Genomic DNA, 9,595 nt, shown 5'->3' on the forward strand with positions numbered 1-9,595 from the left:
GGTATTTTATTTTATTTTTTTTTGTTTTCGCCACTGAACTGCGGTCAGGTACTACTAGCGAACAGTGGTCCCGGTGCGCGCATACGCACAGTCGCGCATCTGCGTTAGCTAGACGTAAGTAGTCGATCCTACAACGACTACCTAGCAAAGTAAATAAAACACAAAATAAATAATTTTTTGTACACAAAGTGAATAATTTTTGTTAAAAAAAGTAAATAAAACACAAAAACACAAAGTAGATAATTTTTTAAACAAAGTAAATAACACAAAGTAAGGATCGACTAGTCATGACTAGCTGGCGCGTATGCGCGACTACACGTGTGCGCACCGGGACTGCTGTTCGCTAGTAGTACCCTGCGGTCATCCTGGGGCACTGATTTAAAGAGTTTAGTCGAACAAATTTTTTTTCTAAGTCTAGATCTTATTTTACCAATCTCGTAGGTCCGAACCGCTAAGTTTCGGAGATGTAAACAAACCAACAAAGGCTGTCAAGCAGAGTGGTGGTGGGACAAACATGCACCCACACAAACAAGTTTGACCATTTCTTTCTACACAGTTTCATCATCATCGTTTAACGTCCGCCTTCCACGCTGGCATGGGCTGGACGGTTTGACAGGAGCAGGTCAGGCAGTCACTCACGAGGCATTAGTTGATCTGGGGTTATAGTAGAAGACACTTGCCCAATGTCCCACACAAGTGGAACAGAATCTGAAGCCATGTTGTTGTAAACATATAAACATACATACATACACATACACATATATATATATATATATATATTCAAAAAGCAATAAAGATTCAAGTTAATTTAAATGAATTTACTTGAATATGGTACCTAACTTAGATGCACCAAAAAAAACTATACTGTTTTAACAATACAGTAATGTGGGGTGATTATAAGCGAGAAAGAAGCAACAAGAATGGATAGGTTTTTAGTACAATCGTTTCATACAAGGACAGGCTTTATTAAAAGTTGTAAAAATTACAGCATATAAACGTGTCCCGTACTCATCAGCTAAAATACATGTGAGTTCTCTAGACATCCTAGTGGTTGAGGCTATACTCATGAAGTAATGTAGATAATTAAGTAACATAACATAAACAGATTTCCTGGAAATCTGTTTGTTACTTAATTATCTACATTACTTCATGAGTATAGCCTCAACCACTAGGATGTCTAGAGAACTCACATGTATTTTAGCTGATGAGTACGGGACACGTTTATATGCTGTAATTTTTACAACTTTTAATAAAGCCTGTCCTTGTATGAAACGATTGTACTAAAAACCTATCCATTCTTGTTGCTTCTTTCTCGCGTATATATATATATATATATATATATATATTATATATATATATATATATAATATATATATATATTATATATATATATGGCATGTTTCGTTTGTAGTAGCACACATTTCCGTAAAAAACTTTTATTTTTTTACATATGGCTTTGCGGGAATATTTGAAGTAATGAGAGCGAAAGAGACTAAGAGGAAGCGATTTTATGACGAGGGAATTTCTTTTTGAAGTCCCCGTGTGTGTGTTTGATGGGGTGTGGGAAACAGACAGTATGTTGTGTAAGTGAAGTGCTTCTGTTAGTGTGTGCGAAGAGACAGAGAGAGTAATGTGTGAAAGAGAGAGATAACTGAAATTTTTTACTTGGTGTGTGTATATGTATGTGTGTGTGTGTATGTATCTATGTATGTGTGTGTGTATGTATGTATGGCCGATTCAGTGTAATTTTTTACTCGGTGTATGTGTATATGTATGTCTGAATGTATGTATGTATCTGTGTATGTGTATGTATGTATGGCCGATTCAGTGTAATTTTTTACTCAGTGTATGTGTATATGTATGTCTGCAGGTATGTGTGTGTGTGTATGTATCTATGTATGTGTGTGTGTATGTATGTATGGCCGATTCAGTGTAATTTTTTACTTGATGTATGTGTATATGTATGTCTGCATGTATGTGTGTGTATGTATCTATGTATGTGTGTGTGTGTATGTATGTGTGTGTGTATGTATGTATGTATGGCCGATTCAGTGTTTACATTTTTTACGGAAATCGACAAACGAAACATTGCCATATATATATACATACATACACATATACATACATACATACATGCACATATATACATCACATTTACTCTTTACTCTTTTACTTGTTTCAGTCATTTGACTGTGGCCATGCTGGTGCACTGCCTTTAGTGGAGCAAATCTACCCCAGGACTTATTCTTTGTGAGCCTAGTACTTATTCTATTAGTCTCTTTTGCTGAACCGCTAAGGTACGGGGAGGTAAACACACCAGCATCGATTGCCAAGCAGTGTTGGGGGGACAAACTCAGACACACAAACATACACACACACACACACACACACACACACACACACACACATATATATATATATACACACATACATATATGCAACGGGCTTCTTTCAGTTTCCGGCTACCAAATCCACTCACATTATGTAAAGCATAATATGTTTATACATCTATGTATATTCTTGTAATTGTTATTTTAGTAAATAAATAAATAAATTGACGTAATATAATGTCTAAAAGTTGATGAACCACCTATTGATCCCCTCCATTTTCTTATTGCTCTATGTATAATATATATATATATATCTTTCATCATCTGACACAAGATCACCTCCTCCAATGCCCCTCCCCTCTCAGAATTCTTTGTCTTGCATGTTACTTGGTGACCCTGCCGGTGCTGGTAACGATGTAAAAAGCATCCAGTCCACACTGAAGTGGTTGGCATTTGGAAGTACATCCGACTGTAAAAAACTGCGCCAAAAACTGACCTTGCCTGTGCTGGTGGCATGTAAAAAGTACTCAGTCCACTCAGCACTGAGGTTGGTGTTAGGGAGGGCATCCAGCCATAAAAGCCATGCCAAAACACAGTAGCCTGGGGTAGTCATCTATCTGTCCAGCTCCTGTTAAACCATTCAGCCCATGCCAACATGGAAGGCGGACATTAAATGATGATGGTGATGGCAACAACGATGATGATATATACACAAATACACACACATTTATATATAGCTAAATATCTGTTAAATATATATATATAACTCATACTAGCATGGAAAACGGACATTAAATGGTGATGATGATACATCCATATATATATATATATTATATATATATATATATATATATATATATATATATATATATATATATATATATATATATATACATCCATATATATATAGTGAAGGAGAAAGAGGAAGAGAGAGAGATACGGAAAGAGAAATGGGTTAAATTCTATTTTTATGTTGGATTGAAGTGAAATGAAAAATTGAAAGCAAAACATTGCATGCGTATATGTGTGTATGTAGAGAGAAGGGGGAGGAGGAGGGAGGGAAAGAGAGAGAGAGAGTGAAAATGGGAGAGAGACAGGTCAAATCCTATTTGACCAGTCATAGCACATACACTGCTATAAGAACATATACATCTGATATAGTATTTATATCTATAAAATTCTGTGTGTGTCTGTGTTTCCTCTATGCACAGCCAAACTGCTGGATCAATCTCTACTAAATTTGGCATCAAAATTTTTTATTACTCGGGGAAGGTTCTAGGTGGGGGTCAAATTTTGCCCCTTGCCCATATAGCAACCCTTCCAATTTTTTTTCAGCGGTATAATACCAAATTTGCCATGAAGGTTTTTCATCACTCGGGCAAGGTTCAGGGGGTTTCAAATTTTGGCCCTTGCTCATATAGGGGTCTGCAGCCCCCATTATATGATGCTTCTGATTTTTTTTTTACTTTTATTTTTTCACTTTTGATAAGACTATGATATTGTTTATACTGCATACTTACAACTACTTACAAAAATAGAGATTAATACTCCATAAGAAAAAATACATATACATACTCACATAAACACTTGAACACACACGCACATATGTATATACATGTATGTATATGTGTGTGTATTATGTCTGAAAATTGACTTTGAAGTCATTATTGAGCTCTATTGGACATAATAGGAATTCTACGTAAGGAATAGTTTTAAGTGAGATGTACACTGTATTTGTACAGGAAATAAAATTTGAGAAAAGCTGATGTTCATTGCTAAATATAGCTTTCTTCACACACACACATAGACACAAACTCAAGCACATGTATATCTATCTATCTATCTATGTCTGTCTGTCTAACTATCTATCTATCAATCTCTATCTATCTGCCTGTCTGTCTATCTATCTATCTGCCTGTCTGTCTGTCTGTCTCTCTCTCTGTTTATCTATCTATCTAGCTACCTAGCTACCTACCTATCTATCTACCTATCTGGAAGAGCTATTTTCATCATCCTTGTGGCTATGGCGAAGGAATGTATCTGGTGGATGCGTCTGAAAGGATTGGAGACAAACACATATTGACATTTCTGTGATAACGATCCCTATTGATCAATTTTTTTTTTTCCTCTCCCCCTTTTTTGTTAACCCCCCCTTTTTTTTGTCCTCTTTCTCTCCTTTTACGATCCCTTTTGATCGAAACTCCCCCTTCCTTTTTTTTTTCTTTTTTTTTAAACCTTCAAAAGAAAAGCTCTACCTTGTAATTTGTTCTATCTGTGTGCAGCCCTGTGTGGCTAATAAAGAAACATATCTATCTATCTATCTATCTACCTACCTATCTATCTAGCTATCTATCTATCTATCTATGTATTTATTGTGGCTATGGCGAAAGAATGTATCTGGTGGATGCGTCTGAAAGGATTGGAGACAAACACTTTCCTCTCTGGTCAATCTCTCATCAACTTCTTCAAGTACCACTTGAAAAGGAAAGTGAGAGTAGAGAGGCAAGTTTTGTCTAGCGAATGTTTTAAAAAAAGATGGGTGAATGTAGCAAGAATGGCACGTATGAATGACGAAGCCACCTTGAGCATGATCCTCTGAACCCAGAAATTGAAAACAGAGAGTTGCTTATTCGCAAAAAAAAAAAAAAAAAAAAATATAACATGTGACTCCATTGACCGAGGTTACCGTGGTCTTTTCCATAGGCTTTTCTTTCCACGGGTAAACCTCACCTGTCCTCCCCTTTACACTTCATATTGACATTTCTGTGATAACGATCCCTATTGATCAATTTTTTTTTTTTTTTTTCCTCTCCGCCTTTTTTTTAACCCCCCCTTTTTTTGTCCTCTTTCTCTCCTTTTACGATCCCTTTTGATCGAAACTCCCCCTTCCTTTTTTTTTTTTTTTTAAACCTTCAAAAGAAAAGCTCTACCTTGTAATTTGTTCTATCTGTGTGCAGCCCTGTGTGGCTAATAAAGAAACATATCTATTTATCTATCTATTTATCTATCTACCTACCTATCTATCTATCTATCTATCTATCTATGTATTTATCTATCTATCTATCTATCTATCTATCTATCTATCTATCTATCTATCTATCTATCTATCTACCTACCTACCTACCTATCTATCTATCTATCTATCTATCTATCTATCTATCTATCTATCTATCTATCTATCTGTTTGTATATACAGAAAGGGGTGTTGAAAAGTTCTTGGTTATAAGGGCATTGTGAAAGGCCAAGCTGGAGGTCCAATTTTCCGAGTTCTTTTATAGGGCTTAGAAAAATCGAAGGATCACTGCCATGAATGTGTGAATCTGAAAGGGGGAATATGTTGAATAAAATCGTAACTCATCTTCCGGTGTTATCTTTTACCCAAAGCCAGGGACTTTTCAGAATGTACATACATACATGCATATACATATACATACATTAAATACATACATACATACATATACATATACTTACATACACATACAGGGGTTGGACAAAATAATGGAAACGCCTAGTCTCATATCATCATAATTTTGAAATATCTATAAAACTGTCAAACATTTGTTTGTCTTTTGATTTATGATTAGTGTTGCTTAATATGTTTTGCTGAAATTGCTGTTTCTTTTCAGATATCATCAGAGAAAGGTAATTAAAATTCATGGAAATGACAGATTTATGGGACTTTCAAAGAGGTCAAATTGTTGGTGCTCGTATGGCAGGCACTAGCGTAACGAAAACAGCCAAAATGTTTGGTGTATCAAGAAGTACTGTCTCGAAAGTAATGACAGCCCTTGAGAAAGAAGGAAAAAAACCTCCTCGTCGAAACAAAACTCCGGAAGAAAGCCAAAACTTTCAGATAGGGACCATTGAACTCTTACGCAAATTGTTAGAAAGGATCACAATAGTACTGCTCCCAAAATTACTGCAGAACTTAATGACCACCTCAAGAACCCAGAATCCACAAAAACTGTTCACCAGGAGCTGCACAACCACGGATTTCATGGGAGGGCTGCAACACACACACACACAACACACACACACACACATATGTGTGTATGTGTGTGTATATATATATATATGTGTGTGTGTGTGTGCGTATATATATATATATATATATATATATATAGTAAAAGCAATTAAGATTCAAGTGAGTTCTGTTGAATTCACATGAATGCGGTACTTAACTTAGATGCACCAGAAATCTATATTGTGTTAACCATAAGATAATGCGGGGTGATTATAAATAAGAAAAAAGCAACAAGAATGGATCAATATTTCGGTACAATTGTTTCGTACATAGACAGCTTTATTAAGGCTACAAATATTGCAGTAAATATAAGTGACCCGTACTCATCAGCCGAAAAAACATCTGAGTTCTCCAAACATCTAAGGGGGTGATGTTACACTCCTGAAACATTAGGGATAGTTCTATAAAAATAAGATTTAGGTAACAAATAGACTTCTAAAAGTTCTTTTAGTGTTGCACAATCCATTTGTTACCTAAATCTTATTTTTATAGAACTATCCCTAATGTTTCAGGAGTGTAACATCACCCCCTTAGATGTTTGGAGAACTCAGATGTTTTTTCGGCTGATGAGTACGGGTCACTTATATTTACTGCAATATTTGCAGCCTTAATAAAGCTGTCTTCGTACGAAACAATTGTACCGAAATATTGATCCATTCTTGTTGCTTTTTTCTTATATATATATATACGGTGGGCTTCTTTCAGTTTCCATCTACAAATTCACTCACAAGGCTTTGGTCAGCCCAAGACTATAGTAAGAGACACTTGCCCAAGGTGCCATACAGTGGGACTGAACCCGAAACTATGTGGTTGGTAAGCAAGCTACTTACCACATAGCCACTGCTGCGCCTCATATATTATCTTGTATTACATTATTATTAGATTGTAAATAAAATGTAAAAATCAGGCAAAGTTGTAATGTCTTTGAGTAATATATTCTCCTATAAACAATCATACACACCCGTGCCCGTCCTTCTAATTGTTGTTTCTCTTGTCTGCTTTTGTGTCGTCTATCTGTCTGAACGTTTTAATGTTCTCTATTGCATTTTTGTTCTTTTTTTATGTTTATATATTTGTATGTGTGTGTGTATATATATATATATATATATATATATATAGCGGTGTATGTATACTCTTGTGTTCACCTTATAGTAGGTATGTGTCTAAATTTTGTATGACCCTTACTCTATCTTTTATTCTCCCTCTCATTTTTCTTCCTTTTTCTTGTTCCCCCTCTCTCACATTTCTTGGCCCTTTCTTTAACTCCCACTATTTCTCACTCGTTTATCTCCCCTGTACCTTTCTCTTTGTATCTGATTTTTTTCTAATCCTTCAATCCCGCTGCCCCCTACCCATCTCTCCTCTTTCCACATGACCACTGTCCGGCCTGACTGCCGACGGCCAACACCTCTTATGTCCCTCTCCTATGTTCCTGCCTTTGGACTTTCTCTTCATACACGCCAGTTCAAGTTCATTCGTTCTCAGTCGAAAGAAACCTGTTGTTATTTCTTGTTGTTTGTATTTGTAATTGTGTACCATGTTCTCCGTGTTTTTGTTTGGTTGTTTTTTTGTCTTTGTTGCCATACACATTCACTAGCGTTCATAGGCGCAGAAGTGGCTGTGTGGTAAGTAGCTTGCTTACCAACCACATAGTTCCGGGTTCAGTCCTACTGTGTGGCATCTTGGGCAAGTGTCTACTGCTATAGCCTCGGGCCGACCAAAGCCTTGTGAGTGGATTTGGTAGACGGAAACAGAAAGAAGGCTGTCGTATATATGTATATATATATATGTATGTGTGTGTATATGTTTGTGTGTCTGTGTTTGTCCCCCTAGCATTGCTTGACAACCGATGCTGGTGTGTTTACGTCCCCGTCACTTAGCGGTTCGGCAAAAGAAACTGATAGAATAATTACTGGGCTTACAAAGAATAAGTCCCGGGGTCGATTTGCTCGACTAAAGGTGGTGCTCCAGCATGGCTGCAGTCATATGACTGAAACAAGTAAAAGAGTAAAAGAGAGAGAGAGTTCTTATAAAGGGGTCTAATGCTCATAGCTTAGACTGTTTAGGGGGCAATCAGATCAAAGCATCTCAAGTATTACTGCCCGAAATGGTAGTGACTTCTGGAACGTGACTGAGGAAAGAAAACCACGAATGACCCGTCTTTTTTTGCCTGTCTTTCTAATTGTTGTTTCTCTTGTGCGTCTTTGTATCATCTATCTATCCGAATGTTTTAAGGTCCCCTATTGCGTTTTTGTTCCATTTTTATATTTATATATGTGTGTGTGTGTGTATATGAATGTATGTCCTTTGTGTCTATGTTTATTCCCCCACCACCACCACCACCTGACAGCTGGTGTTGATGTGTTTATGGTGTTGTAACTTAGCAGTCCGGCAAATGAGACTGACAGAGTAAGAACCAGGCTGGAAAAAGGAAAATGAGTCCTGGAATCAATTCATTTGACTGAAAATTCTTCAAGGCAGTGCTCTAGCATAGCCACAGACTAATGACTGAATGACTGAAACAAGTAAAAGACAATACACACACACACACACACACACTGGGCAAAACCAGGAATAGTTTTAGCTTTTCCACTTAATCAAATAGGATGTAGTTAATCAGCTATTTTATCTACCATCTGGAGAGCTTTTCAGCTGCTATGCTTATATCAACAATAAAATTTATAGGGAGTTAACCCCTTCGTTACCAACCCAGCTGAAACCGCCTCTGGCTTTGTATTACAATTGTCTTGTTTTCATAAGTTATGAATTAAAATCTTCCACCAAACCTTAGTCAAAATTTATGTTCCTAACACTAGTTTAATGACAACTAAGATTTTTTACTAATTTATTTATCATAATTGAAAGAAACACAGAGCATCACAACAGAAATATGGTAATAAAAGGGTTAATAGGATAATGAGGTCTTCTCTTCAGTTTGAAAAACTTTCCCGTCAAGTGATCCAGATGTTGATATTTATTCTTTCTAAGGTGGTGAGCTGGCAAAATCATTAGCACGCCGGACGAAATGCTTGGTGGTATTTTGTCTGACTTTAAAGGCGGCGAGCTGGCAGAATCGTCAGCATGCCGGGCGAAATGCTTTGTAGTATTTCGTCTGGCATTACGTTCTGAGTTCAAATTCCACCAAGGTCAACTTTGCCTTTCATCCTTTCGGGGTTGATAAATTAAGTACCAGTTACACGCTGGGGTCGATGTAATCGATTTAATCCCTTTGTCTGTCCTT

The 9,595-nt window shown here is 36.6% G+C and overlaps 1 long non-coding RNA gene across 1 annotated transcript; it reads right to left on the reverse strand.

The window, feature by feature from the left end:
• Nucleotides 1-162: 162 nt before the first annotated feature.
• Nucleotides 163-9,207, reverse strand: LOC118767519. The gene is made up of 3 exons (XR_005003440.1): nt 9,196-9,207; nt 4,142-4,144; nt 163-354 (listed from the first exon to the last, which is right to left on the reverse strand). It is a non-coding gene; the product is annotated as an uncharacterized LOC118767519 (long non-coding RNA).
• Nucleotides 9,208-9,595: the final 388 nt, after the last annotated feature.

Source organism: Octopus sinensis, linkage group LG22 (genome assembly GCF_006345805.1).
Source record: "Octopus sinensis linkage group LG22, ASM634580v1, whole genome shotgun sequence".
Lineage (NCBI taxonomy): Eukaryota > Metazoa > Mollusca > Cephalopoda > Octopoda > Octopodidae > Octopus > Octopus sinensis.